Source organism: Cimex lectularius, unplaced genomic scaffold, assembly GCF_000648675.2.
Source record: "Cimex lectularius strain Harlan isolate CLEC.00 unplaced genomic scaffold, Clec_2.1 scaffold142, whole genome shotgun sequence".
In the NCBI taxonomy this organism is placed as follows: Eukaryota; Metazoa; Arthropoda; class Insecta; order Hemiptera; family Cimicidae; genus Cimex; species Cimex lectularius.
In genome coordinates, this window is record NW_019392729.1 from 622,606 (window position 1) to 637,301 (window position 14,696).

Here is a 14,696-nt window from a genome sequence, read left to right on the forward strand (position 1 = left end):
AGGAGGGAAAATTCAAAAGGTGTGGTTGAGATGGCAAGTTGGTGTCCGAGTGGATCGAGGTCACGATAGCTCAAGTGGTAGAGCAGCGGCGTATCAAACCGAAGATCGTGGGTTCGAATCCCGCTCGTGCCACTGACTTTTTTATCTCAACTGAAAACCTTAATTAATTGTTTAATATTAATTGGTCAAGCGGACCACGAAATTAGTGAATTCATAAAAACAATGATAGACAAACAGCTGAGTTCATCACACAGTCCTTCAACGACATTTTACTTCTTTTCTTGGTCTTTAAGCATGTTTTTTCAACTTTTAACTTTGCAATGAGAAACTCATTCAATAGGTTTAAGAGCACAAGAGAGAAGTGTGTCTCTAACGTTCGTATAGGAAAGATAGTGTCCATTAGAACCTTAAAAAATGCTGTTTCAATCTATTATTGCTGCCTCAGCAGAAGGGTGGTCTACTTGATCATTTTAACGAAATAGATGAATTAAAAGTATTGTGTTTTAAGCAACTTTACCACTTACCCAGAATACATCTAATCAGGAGCATGTGAGGATCGAACTTACACTTTGTCCGTCTTTCCTTTCCTCATACGTTAAGTAGTGCCTATTCATCAATCAGCTGTACAGATAGGCTTTTTAACCATTTGTACCATGTGTGTGGTCCGTAAGTTTCCATTGAAAATTTTGGTGATGAAGATCATCCTTTTCGTTGTTTAGGAGAATGATTTTAGTATTTTCCAAAAACTTTAGTGTCACCAAAACTACATTTCATTTAGTTGATATTCTATTAAACAGATGCATGTATTGAGGTTTCATAAAACATTCTTCAGTCTCAGTTCATATAGTAGAACCACAATGTTTAATTACGCTCTATATAACCTCACTGTACCAGAAGATGCCCAGCAACCTTTGAGGGTTTGCCTTGTTCTGCGGGAGTTGCGTAAAGCATGCTTTGGCCAACCGCACTTGAACAAAGAAGAAATAACCCACCTCCTTAACAATGGTCTAATTGGAGGCTCTCGTAGAATATCTCACAAGAGCACTGGAATGTCGGAAATACACGATCCATCCTTTCGGTTAATTATCTCATATTTGAACGAATAAAATAATAAACAATCTAATAATAATAAACAAAAAGAAAAATAATGTAAAATGTGTAACATTACGTAACTTACAATTCATTGTAAACGTTTATTTCAAAAATGTATAAAAATTTGTAAAAGTATTTTTATTTAAATATTAAATTTTAGATTAGAATTCCATCAAACTTTCACGATTACTAATAATAATGTTAACTTGGAAGTTGACATTAAGATATCAAAAACATTTCTAACTATAACTAGTTTGCCTGATAAATGTTTAATTAAAAACATCACAGAATAAATGTGTTGAAAAACCAAATCTTTTGCTAGATTGACACACCCTTTTATTATAAATTTGGAATGTTTAGATAAACTCTTTCACCTGTTTTACACAGTAATAAAGTATATAATATGATATGAATATGATTTATTACAGATTATTTTATAGTTCTATTTAAATCTTTTAGTCGAAAATTTGACAAATATAAATAGTATTGCTAGTAATAAACAGAATAATAAAAAATACTTGTACTCTTTTCTTTTTTTGTAAATCCCAGGCCCTGAAGTTGATCTCAATAAAGATCGAAATTTTGGCACGACAAAAGCAAATGTTTTTCTGAAACCTACATCACACCAGACTGCATCTCACGATTTCTGAATAATTACTTGTACTCTTTTGCGATCAATTTTGATTGAAAATAAATTTTGAATTTTCTATTACCTTGGTAACAGTCATCGAAAGTAGTCCAAATGAAGACAATAAAAACAACCAATCCAAGTTAAAAATTTGAAAATAAGCATAATTTTGGTTTAATGAAGGAATAACAGTCATAAATACCTGTCTTTATTAGCTCGTTAAAATAATCCTACAGGTATGTTTGTGGTATTTATTTTTTTACAACTCGATGTTTTAATTTTACAAATTCGAGAGAATGACATTAGAATAAAATATTTCAATGTTTAAGTCAATTAGTCCACTGATTTGAAGGCTAATGATAGAATAATAGATATGATGGTCAGTTCTGATCCTATTTGATTACGCCTTTTCTCGCTAATGAGTTTGTTATAAGATGAGTATGTGCTTGACGCCTTCATTAGTTGAGGTCTAGCATGTTCGCCAGTTTATAACACAGCAAAAACCGCAGGATTTACAAATGAAGTTGCCGAGAAGGAAACATTGAAAATTCGAATGAACGGGAACAAAAATAAATGAATATGTATTTTGTGAATAATTCATACGAACTCATCACAAGATGACGAGAGGTGAATTATTTTTAAAGAAGGATCCTCACGCCTTTTTTGTGAGAAAAACCGAATACATTTTGTTTAAAAAAAGTATTGTTTACTTTTCAGTCTCCGATTCGTTTGTAAAAAATTGTGATAACTCAATTAATTAAGGTTATAAGTTGAGATGTAAATCTTATTGTACCAATGGGTTTATAAGAATGTAAACATTTATTTATTCTATAATATTATTGTAAAATTAATGGTTGGTCTAATAAGACCAGTTTTAATAAATAAATTTAATTAAAAAAAAAAAGTTGAGATAAAAAAGTAGTGATAAGCGTTCCGTAGCCATTTTATTTGTCGCAGATAATCAAATAAATTACACATTTGAAAAATGGCAAAAAGGAGGGCAAATTCAAACAGTTGCGGTTGAGATGGGAAGTTAGTGCCCGAGGAGATCGAAGTCACGATAGCTCAGGTGGTAGATTAGCGGTATATCAAGCCGAAGGTCGTGGGTTCGAATCCCGCTTGTGACACTGGCTTTTTTTATATCAACTTAAAACCTTAATTAATTGAATTATATTAATTCGTCAAGCGGACCACAAAAAATAGGAATTGTGATAACTTTCAAACAAATCTACCGATACAGGGAAACTTGACAGGAGTTTAAAATCATTAAAACTGCAGGTAATGGCAGGAATTTGTTTTTCGTAAATAAATAATATTAAAGATAAAATAAAATAAGTAGATAGAAGTTTTGCTTGGGTTGGTATTTACTCTGACACGAAATTTAAACGATGTTCAAATAACCTAACAGAAAAATTAAATTTAGCTTTATAACGATGATGAGTTTTCATGGACATATATAAAAAAATTTACAATCTTTTTTTATCACGACCTTACTTATTATTGTCATATCCAACGTAAAATAAACAATCGAGTGGTATAAAATGAAATCCATTCACGACAAAGACAACAAAAAACATATTTAACAAAAATATTTAAATTTCTCAAAAGGGAATTTTATACTTGGCTCCTAGGGCCCATTGGTAAAAATGTCTAATATTTTTTGACCTAAAATCACCTAATTCAGTTTCAAAAAAATCGGAGATTTCAAGTCTTGTTAGACGGGAAGAATTAAAGATGCGAATCCGAATATAGTCTCAGATCTATTTTAGAAAATATTATTCTCTAATTATTCAGAAATCGTGAGATGCGACCTGATGTGATGTAGGTTTCAGAAAAACATTTTCTTCATCGTGCCAACGTTTCGATCTTTATTGAGATCATCTTCAGGGCCTGGAATTTACAAACATTGTTTATATTTAACAAATACATGTGGAAAAGTGAATTTATATTTAAGGATTTAAATTTTAATTTATTATAATTTAATTTATAATAAATTCAATTTTCCACATCCTAAATGTATTTGTTAAATGTAAACAATGTTTGTAAATCCCAGGCCCTGAAGATGATCTCAATTAAGATCGAAACGTTGGCACGATGAAGAAAATGTTTTTCTGAAACCTACATCACATCAGATCGCATCTCACGATTTCTGAATAATTATCGATTAACGGTCACTAATCACCACACATTATTCTCTAATATTTGTAAATAATTTCCATGTGAGTCTTTTTCATTTTTAAACCAAATATTTTCAAATATTGTAGTAATTTGAATTTAATTTATGTTCGTTATTCCATGTTTTTCTTATAATTATATTAAATTACACGATGTAGGTTGTCTTCAACAAAATTACTTATTGAAAACAACCGAGGTAAATTACTTTTAAAAAAAAAACGAAAGTAAAGGGGTAAATTTGGGTTAATTAAAGCCGAAAAATTAGCTTTGACCAAGATAAAAAGGGAATGAAACGTAAATTAATATCTTTATGGCTTTCTAATTTTTGCACGTATGTGGCGAAAAGTTAACCTTTACCAAAAAGTTGTTTTAATAACATTTTCCACGCCTTCATTATCACGGTTCCGTGGAAATTTATTAAAAGCCGGTGTACACTTTCATTTAGATCAATTACATCCGCTAGAGAAGGGAATCCCATTGGGATGTGCCAACTGCTCTTAGCCGGAGGAAATTGCTACGGGAGCATTATTATTTCTGAGAGAGTCGCATTATGGAAGCTAAGAAAGTAGCATTGGAGCAGTGCCATTTTATTTGGTTCATGTTCTCTATTTTCTCGAACAATGACCAAAGTAATTCACCTTTCAATTAAAGAGACAAAACGAATATATCTCTAATCAAATATTTGAAGAGCGCTTTTTCCATATTTCTACAAGATCTGTTTTGTTTCAAAGTGGAAGAAATGAGTTTCGTGAAGCCAGAAACGGGAAAAGTTTGTGAGATTTTAGGAAGGATGCGACGGGGCGTCCGATGTGAGAAAATTATAGCCACAGACGTGACACAGATCTACGTGCCTGCTAACCAAAAACACGCGGAAACAAATTCACCACTTCGTGGCATTTTGTGACTTCTCTCTTATTAGATTTTCCGTCGAGAAGCGGACACCTGTTCGACTAAATCAGGACACTGGTATAGATCAGTAATTTTCCTCAGTTACTCTATGTATTGACTCGCTGTAATAAAATTTATTTATATTTAACATATCACCTTATAAATAAGTGGGGTTGAGATGGGAAATTAGAGCCCGAGCGGAACGAAGTCAAGTGGTAGAGCAGCGGCGTATCAAGCCGATGGTCCTGGGTTCGAATCCCGCTCGTGACACTGACTTTTTTATCTCAACTAAAAACCTTAATTAATTGAATGATATTAATTCGTCAAGCGGACCACGAAAATTATTGAATTGATAAATAAGGTTTTTAATATTAATTAAGAAACAATATTACCAAAAATAATACACAGTATTTTCATATAAAAAACAAAATTTCTTATTTGGTTATCACAGCTATCTTTCTAATTAGAAAAAGTGTAAGCATAGGACCAATTACTGGAATGGTCTCGGGTTTGAATCTCTGTGGCCATGAAATTTAAACAAAGTAATTCCGTACAGCCCTTTTTACAGGAATAATAATAATTATTATTGCAAGGTTTGCATGAAGAGCTTACGTTAAAAAACTTGTTTACTTTTTTTTAATCAATTAAGTAATTTTTGTGAAAACTACACGAGGAAGTTGAAACCCTTTGTATTATGCTCCATCAATACAATACACAATACTTTATTAGAATTGATACAAAAAAAAAAAAAGAAAAGAAAAAAGAAATACTGATACAAAGTATAATAAGCATGGCTAATAGCCGTCTGCTGAGTTTACTGCTTAAAAGCTTACAAATACAGAAATATTAAAACAAAAAAAATTCGAAGAGAAAATTACATATAGCAGGTGTATGAATCATAATAGATGGAAATATGAGAAAAAAGAAGAAAACAAAAAGAATTAAATAAGAACAAATTACCTTTTGAGAACTGATAGAGTACCAAAAAACAAAGCAATAAAAGTAAAAGTATATGTACAGGGACGACAATTATTGCACGTATATCGTATCTCACTCTCCAGGCGTGCCGAGCAAAGAAAATTAGCGGTAAAGAGGATACTTGGTTAGAAAGATATTCCAGTATTTCAACTCTGGAGATGACTGTCTTACCCAAGTAAGATACTCGCAATTCTGAGAGAAGAGAGCAGTCTCCCAAAAAGTGATATGAATCTTCCCTGGCGTGGCTGTTACAAAGTGGACAAGTTTCATCTTAAGGATCATTCAAAACCCAGAGTTTGAATTTTAAATATAACAAATCTCTTAGTTTGAATAGCCAACAAGAATCTCTAATATTAAGGTCCTGGGAAAGGCTCGGTTTATTTGACAGTAGGTGTTCATTGAAAAGTTCCTTAAACAAATAGAACCTTTCTGTGCTTTTCGCCTTATTCACAGCTTCTTCTCGTTGAACTTCGATTATTTTGTAAGGAAGCACTAAAAGGTCAGAGAGATTCTCCCGAACACCGGAGTTTTGCCAGGAGCATGAGAATTTCTGGGCTAGAGAAGCCCATTGATTATACCAGGAGATATTCTGTCTAATTATCTATGGAGCGATTATTTTAGGCAGTCGATCAGGCTCAGTATCTTTAACATATATTTTCGGTGGAGGGAACAGGTATACGAGAATAGAGGAGGCAAACAGGATTCTAGCGTTAGCATGTAATTTGGGAAGAAAGATGGTAAGTTGAAATGTTTTATGCTCCATCATTTTGAATGTTTTTTAATTTGTTTCAACCATCAGCTAAATAAACCTCAGGCCTAACTAATTTTCGATATAATAATCTTTTTAAATTGTGGATTTCTAATGTATTTTATTTTGCTTTTTCCAATTTATAAAACTAATAGTTCGCATCCATTGTCATAAACCATATTTCAGTTAAGTGCTCTATCTCACGATACCACTGGCTACTTAACCAACTAACCTTTTTCACCTTAATAAAGTTGGCTATATATGAAAACAGGTTATAATCTGACGACAATGAGACTTATATTTGGTTTAGCTTTAGTCTCTATAATGAAATATTCTTTGGTCCGACTAGAAATGATTCGCTATGCGTAAACATGACGGAATAGAAATAGAGATCTACTTTTTTATTAATCAAAGCTGTGTAACTGTGTGACAACTTCACCCCACCCAGTGATAACTACCAAAGGGTTCTTTAAAAAAAATCGTTTTTCGGCCAGCGATGTATCCATTGTTCATAGGAATTAGGTTTTCGTCAGAACACCTTTGCTAAAAATCTTTTTTATGGTATTTAAGTTATAGGTGTTTTGTGGATTGCTAGATTGAATTTTCATGCAGGATCAGCTTTCCGTTCTTCCTCATGTTCCTCCAGAATTTGTCAACTGTTAAAAGATGGAAAATTTTATCTTCTTGATAAGTATTCTAGATGCTAGATATTCTCGAGCTTATTGAAAGAACAAATTATCCACTATTTTATTTCTAGGAATATAGTCGATTAAAAAAAAAAATAAATTGAACTCACTGCCAATTTGAATTTACTAAGAAACCGGCGAAAAACATTTCTCACAGAAGGACGAAAACTTAAAATACCGGAGAACTTAAATACATTAAAAAAAAAAAAAAACACTTAATTTATAAATTTACAAACTCACATTCGCACACTACTTTTACTAAACTAAAAATATTACATACGAAAAAACGCAAACGCTCATAAGAAAATAACATCGAAACCAACACAAGAAAAAAATAAAAAATTATACACACTCATGATTACCGTTATCACAACACCAGGGTCACGACCATCTTCATAAATGCTATTGCGAAAGCCAACTGACCCTACGACCTAAGCACTCCTCGGACAAAATAACTGACAGTTGTTCACTGAAGATGGCGCAATGCCGAAACGCTTTGAGTAATTCAACAAACCCGCGATTGAAAACGAACCCTAGGAGTGATTTTTTTCCGGTTCAGCATAAATTTTCATTATATATTATGTTAAAATATAAGCTTAGTTATTGCTCTAAATAGGGGTATTATTGATTTAAATAATTTTTATACACACTATGATATGTAGCTCACTAAATAACTTTGCATATAATGGTGTCCTTTGGCCAAGCTGAATTTCTTTTCAACGTATAAGATCAGAAAAATATGCGAATTTATTGTACACACGTTTTGGTTCATTCCGACTAACTGATAAATTCTGACTTACTGAATGTAACAAAGTATTGATTGTCAAAGTTATCTAATTCGTTTTTACTACAATCGATAAGTAAATTTTTGTAACTAACAATGACAACTAAATAAAGATTTTTCCAAACTTTGCTATGTAAATTTATTTGTTCATTATTTTGAAATTGCGATGATAAAAACAAATTTTAAAATGATGTTCGGACTAAATGTTTCTAAATATTTTTTTTACAAATATATTTATGAATATTCCAAATTGACTCGAACGTAAAAAGCCATAAAAGTTGAGATTCGGCAATATGCAGAAGGCGGAAGAACGTCAGCACATCACTATTGATCGAATACGGCTTACTAACTTCAAAGAAGCGAATGACTCGCAATGTAATTAAAGCGTTCCACTATGTTCCTAAACAGATGAATTATGATGTAGCGAATACCGCTCTATTCGGCTTTTATAGAAACCGGTGACATTAAATTTCTAAGCGAAAAACGTGCGAAATTGGCACTCTTTCTGCCACGATCGGGAAAAAGCTCCAATATTGAATTTGTCCAGATACTCAAGTTCTCTCTGAGAAATATTATGTACGAACTTTGCGTTAATTATGGATTGATTCCTAACTTTTAAATTTGATAAAAAAATCCTGTTAGTGCTAACCATCCCGACTGGTTATTTTATTTTTTATTTTTATTATTTTTTTAATTACAAGGGCATTTGATGGTAGCCCCGAGCGCATGTGAAATATAACAACACACATTCAATACCCATTCACACAAATAAATACATTCATACGCATGTACATTTTCATTTCGCTTAGTAGATGGAGTACTCAATATTCCTCTTTCGACCTGCACACACTAACAATCTAAACTATTTGGGGTCGACGGGGTCCTTTTATAAATATTCCGCCTTCCGCCTACATGCCTGTCGCGTACACAGTTAGAGGGGCGATGGAGGAACTATTTCACGATCAACCCCTTTCACGATCACCCGTTCAAAACACACAATAAAAAAAAAATCTTATTCTTAAGGCTACATACAATAAAAAATTTCCAATTCCCCGAAAAAAACGGAACAGGGGACTCTGAACCTCGCTGCTATGTCCGAGAACCTCTTTTAAATCTGGCGGCATGCCCACTTCCACCTTATAATATCAAGACAAGACACTCTAAAATTATTAGGGCCTTATCGAGCAACCTTTCTCGGCATGGGAGGTACCTGCGCGGTGGTTAGCCCACGAGCAAGTGCACATGGGTTAACTGCGTATGACTATTCTTAATCTGACAATGATTATTCATGGTTCTGGTTCAGGCCATCAGAGGGCCATCTGTATGTAACTCGTACGCTTAACACGCAAGAACCTCTCGGACGATCCTGCCCACTTATGATGCCATCTCTCCCTTATTTACGTTTTTCGGCTGGCTTAGCGCCAGACGGCCTGATCGTGATTGTCCGATCGGGAGAATGAAACATTCCTTACACTCCAAACCGATGTGTCTAGGAATCCACACAACAACCACTGTTTTTTCCGAGGCGCTCCAGTTTGGTATTTATTTCTAAAAAGAGCACGAAGAGAGGGCCCACAGAGAACCTATCACGTAAAGTCCAAATAGAGCTCAGAAAGTCAGAACAAAGGAGGAAAGCTAACGTTCCTAAGTCCTTACCGCTTCCAGAGCGAGCCAAATCGCACATAATTCGTGGATACGCTACAATGGGTAGGCCACCTTCCTTGCTATACACGGTACACGCCACACCGTCGCCAGTCTTGGACCCGTCTGTAAAAACTAGACGAAAACCGGCGTATCTGTTCCTAAGTTCAAACAACTAGCCTTATAGAGGTTTGACGGTGTACTCGACCTACCCACGTTCGGCAGATAGCCACGGACTCGTACTGTCCGAAGGGTCCATCGGAGAATGTGTCTGCCCATACGAAGTACTCTTTCAAAGGCCAGATCAGCCCTCCCTAAGGCTTACTCGAGGGGTCTCGTCCGTAATCAAACATGTTGTAGATTTCCCTTTACGGGAATTGAAGGATCGTCCCAGCCAGAGGATTCACGACGTAACCATCAACGCGGCTGTTTTTCCGAATATGAGTTTGTCTCTCCGCAGTTCGGGAGATAAGGCCCCTAACTCTCAGCACAGGCTTGCCATGATGCTGGTCCTGAACGCTCCCGAGATCGCTCTCAGGCCCTGATAATAGAGCCTATTAAGGTTTTTCAGTTTTTCGGGCCGAGGAAGAGGTCATGCATCTATAAAAGATCCTCGAACAAAGCAGCGAGTCAAGCAGTTTAAGTAAGGTATGACTATGCGCCCACCTCAATCTTCAGGACCCACACCGTTTTTGACCGTTTTTCCAATTTTCCGGTTTCCTCGGCTCTCGCAACCACGACGTTTATCGCCGTGTGAGTACTGTTAGTGTGCTTGGGTCAGTATAGGTGTATGTGTGTTACTTGTATGGACGCAGCAAAATAACCCTCGTCCGGCGAGGAACGATTGGTTATTTGTACCGGTTTTATTCAAAGTAAATATATTTATTGAAAGGAAGCAATCTTATTATAAATAATAATAAATGTTTGCTTGTAAACAACGCAAAATCCAAAGGCTAATTACATAGAAATAGAATTAACTACTAAATACTAAGTAATACTAGATTATACTCCTTTAGAACCTCGTGTTAAAATTAATTAAATTGGTATTGAAATTAGTTCTGGAAGCTATTTTGTAATTTGGATTTAAATTATAGAATGAAATAACGTTTTATTTATATATATAGAAGAACATTTAACACTGTACTGCACAAATTAAAAAAGAAAGAAAGAAAAAAGTGATGTGTGTAAATGATTGAACATATTATATATATTAATTGGTCAAGCGGACCACGAAAAATAGCGAATATTATATATATTGAACATATTAGTAGTATTGACGAGCTTTGTGTCAACTCTGTTAGATCCTTAGATCGAGAAGAATGATGATGTAGATTTGTAAGAATCGGCTAGTTGACATTGCTCGATCTAACAGGTCAGGGCTAATGTTAGATGTTAGGTCGAAAATGTAGCCTCATTGTTATACGTTAGGTCGTAGGTAACCAACTTTATACTAGGCATAATATAAAGGTGTCCACTCGTCTCGTATAAAAAACAATAACTCCACCGAAGGATGTACGAGCATAAATATGCTGCCAATAATAAAAAAAAATAAGAAGATTCCGCTATAGCTACCATCTTTTTGTTAATATGCGTTTTGATCAAGAAAGCCTTGAGATAGAAGATAGATACGATATAGTTTTGAAACATCGAATCTTAACGAAATAAGGTTTTTCTTGTTGATACATTGAGCGAAATCCCATTCTAATCAGATTAGAAATTCAGCGGTCGTCACATAAAACTTGATAGATTTTATTAAACTGTATTTGTTGTATATGCTGTTTTATATTTATTACAGCAGAAATTTAAAAGTATCCAACGCCTGCAAAAACCAATAAATTTGAAATGTACAATAAAAATTTAGTCTATTATTACTGAAACGTTTTCGATAAATTTTACTTCATATTTCAGATTTTATGATTTCCAACGCTTTAAATAATCTTTGGTCAGGTCATATTGTCCACGTAATTGTGTAATAAATTTAACTGTTGGGTATTCAGCGACCTCGTCCGATTGTGGGAGGTAACCTTTTTCCCAAATGTGTTGCCAGATCTATTTTACGACGCTTTGCCACTCAAATCACTCACCTGATTAAATCTAGAGCTTCTGTATATTACAAATCCTTTAGACAGCGTAAATAGGCAATAATATGCAAAATAAAATGTTATCTAATAGAAATAACAAATATATTATAAGAAAAAGTTACGGCAAAGGTAAACAAAGTTAGTTTCTTATTGTAATAATAATACTATCAAATAAAATTATAGTATTAGTTTTAAATTAAAAATTAATTAAACAGAGAAATAATGGAAGAGCTCTTCAATGAATTTAGAAAAGAAAGAAAAAATTAAGTTAAAATGAAGATACAAAAAAAAAGTATATATATTTAAATTAAACTAAAAGTTCACTTGTGAGTACTCTTGATGTATAGATGTGACGTGGCGTTGCGGTTGTGCGGGAAAGATTATGAAGTCGGGTCCACTTCTGCTGCGGTGCGGGAAGATGTCAGGCGTGCGGTCGTTGTGAATCAAGACATAGAATACAACTGATTGTAGTGCGGCGGACGAATAATAATAATAACGCCCGTATTGTTGAACAGTACAGAACGTTGAACTATCGATTTACAATACAAAATAACTTATATAAAATTACTGCCTGAAACATCTAAATTTAAGAAACAGAGCGTATGATGTCTTCTAGGCGGTTGAGGCGCGACTGGTCCAGTTGACTGGATTTGACAAAAAAAAAAAAATAAGGGGCGTTTCCATGGTAATGAAAAATACAAAACAATTCACCGTAGGAACGGCGACGTGTAAACACTGGTGCTCATGGCAACCGAAAGCATAACATTTGGTTCCCATAGCAATGGGAGGAGTAAAAATTCGTTCCCCGTGGCAACGAGACAAACCAAACTCAACTTAAATTAAAACGAAAATAAAAATTTAAATTCAAGCGTAAACATTAACTGTTTCGATTATTTAATGGTCACGAGAGTGCACTCTCAACTCGACACACAATAATGTCACATCTACACGGAAAACAAAAACTTTGAGCCCTGAAGATGATCTCGATACTGATGGAAAGATTGGCGTGATAAATAAAATGTTTTCTAAACCTACGTCACACCAGTCTGCATCTCACGATCTTCAAATAATCATTAACTATTAACGATCACTAAACTCCACAGAAAAATAAATTTAACTTATTTTTTCAGACAATAAATATATATATATATATATATATATATATATATCAGTACCTTTTCAACTTGTCGACTTAGAAACTTATCAATTAACGCTTTATGATGGATTAATGCGGAAACGATATCGATCAAATAAAAAAAGAAGAGGGTGATCGCAGGCTTATCCTCGACCGCAATAATCCCTCGACAGCCGAAGAATCCTCGGGGCTTTAATCGAGCAGGGACTATTAATCAGTTATATTAAATTTGTCAGGTGCCTCCTGAGGCATGCATTTATTGGATTACCCACCCCAAAACAGCATTGATCCTCTTAGTGTTTAGAACAGAACGAACGCCTTTTTTTAACCTCACCCTTTAACAAAGTTCTATTCTAGATTTACTTACTTATTATATTTTATTATTGCGATTTTCTTTACATTTGCTTATAAATTACTCTTATGTTCCTTCACATATTCACTTTTCTTCCTCCCTTTATTTTACTTTCTCCCTCACTCACTCTCTCTCTCTCTCTCTCTCACTACCTCTCTTCACCACTCTCTCTCTCTCTCTATCTCTCTCTCTATCTCTCTCTCTATCTCTCTCTCTCACTACTCCTCTCTTACTCTCTCTCTCACTCTCTCACTCATTACCTCTCCCTCACTCTCTCTCTCTCTCACTACCTCTCTCTCTCCCCTCTCTCTCTTTCTCTGTCTCTCTGTTTATTTCTATTTATCTGTATCTGTTGATACCTTTATCACTATTTCTACCCCTCTCTTTCTTATACTTGCTCTTCTTTCTTTTTTTACTTTCTCTTCCTCTCTTTATTTTACTTTCTCCCTCACTCACTTTCTCTCTCCTCTATCTCTCCCCCCTCACTGCCTCTCTCTTTGTCTGTCTCTCTGTCTCACTCCCTCTGCCTCTCACTCTCTCTCTTTCTCTCTCTCCTTCTCTCTCGCTCTCTCTGTCTCTTTCTATTCATTTATATTTATCTGTATCTGTTGATAAATTTATCTTTATTTCTGCCTATCTCTTTCTTGTACTTTCTCTTTCTCTCCTTATTTTAATTTCTTTTCATCTCTTTATTTTAATTTCACCCTCACTCACTCTCTCTCTCTGCTTCTCTCTCTCTCTCTCTTTCTCTCTCTCTCTGTTTTTTCTATTTATCTGTATCTGTTGATAAATTTATCTCTATTTCTGCCTCTCTCTTTCTTGTATTGTCTCTTCCTCTCCTAATATTACTTTCTTTTCATCTCGTGACTTTAATTTCACCCTCACACACACTCTCACTCTCTCTCTCTCTCTCTCTCTGCTTCTCTCTCTCTCTTTCTTTCTTTCTTTTTCTCTCTCTCTCTTGATAAATTTATCTCTATTTCTGCCTCTCTCTTTCTTGTATTGTCTCTTCCTCTACTAATTTTACTTTCTTTTCATCTCTTTATTTTAATTTCACCCTCACTCTCTCTCTCTCTCTCTCTCTCTCTCTCTCTCTCTCTCTCTCTCTCTGTTTATTTCTATTTACCTGTATCTGTTGATAAATTTATTTCTATTTCTGCCTCTCTCTTTCTCGTACTTTCTCGTTCTCTCTTTATTGTACTTTTTCCTTCACTCTCTCTCTCACCTTTATCAATCAATTTTTCTCTTTCTATCTCTCTATTTTTCTCTCCTACTTTCTCACTTTCTTTTTTTCTCTATCTCTCCACAATGAGTAAATTATGTAATTACTACCATTATTTCTGTGTCATGCATGTTCAACATGATCTAAGCCATGATTTTGTTTATAAAAAACTCCTTTGATAATAATGAAAAAATAAATATAAAATGTGGATTATGGCCGTTTTTTGCGTTGGTTGTTTTACCTATTTCAAGTGTTTCGTGCTTCTTTTATTATGTCATTATATAAA

The 14,696-nt window shown here is 34.3% G+C and overlaps 1 protein-coding gene across 2 annotated transcripts in view; it reads left to right on the forward strand.

Moving 5' to 3' along the window:
- Positions 1-14,696, forward strand: part of LOC106666991 (neuroligin-1-like) — a 641,234-nt gene that overhangs the window by 506,434 nt on the left and 120,104 nt on the right. The gene's annotated exons all lie outside the window — the stretch shown is intronic.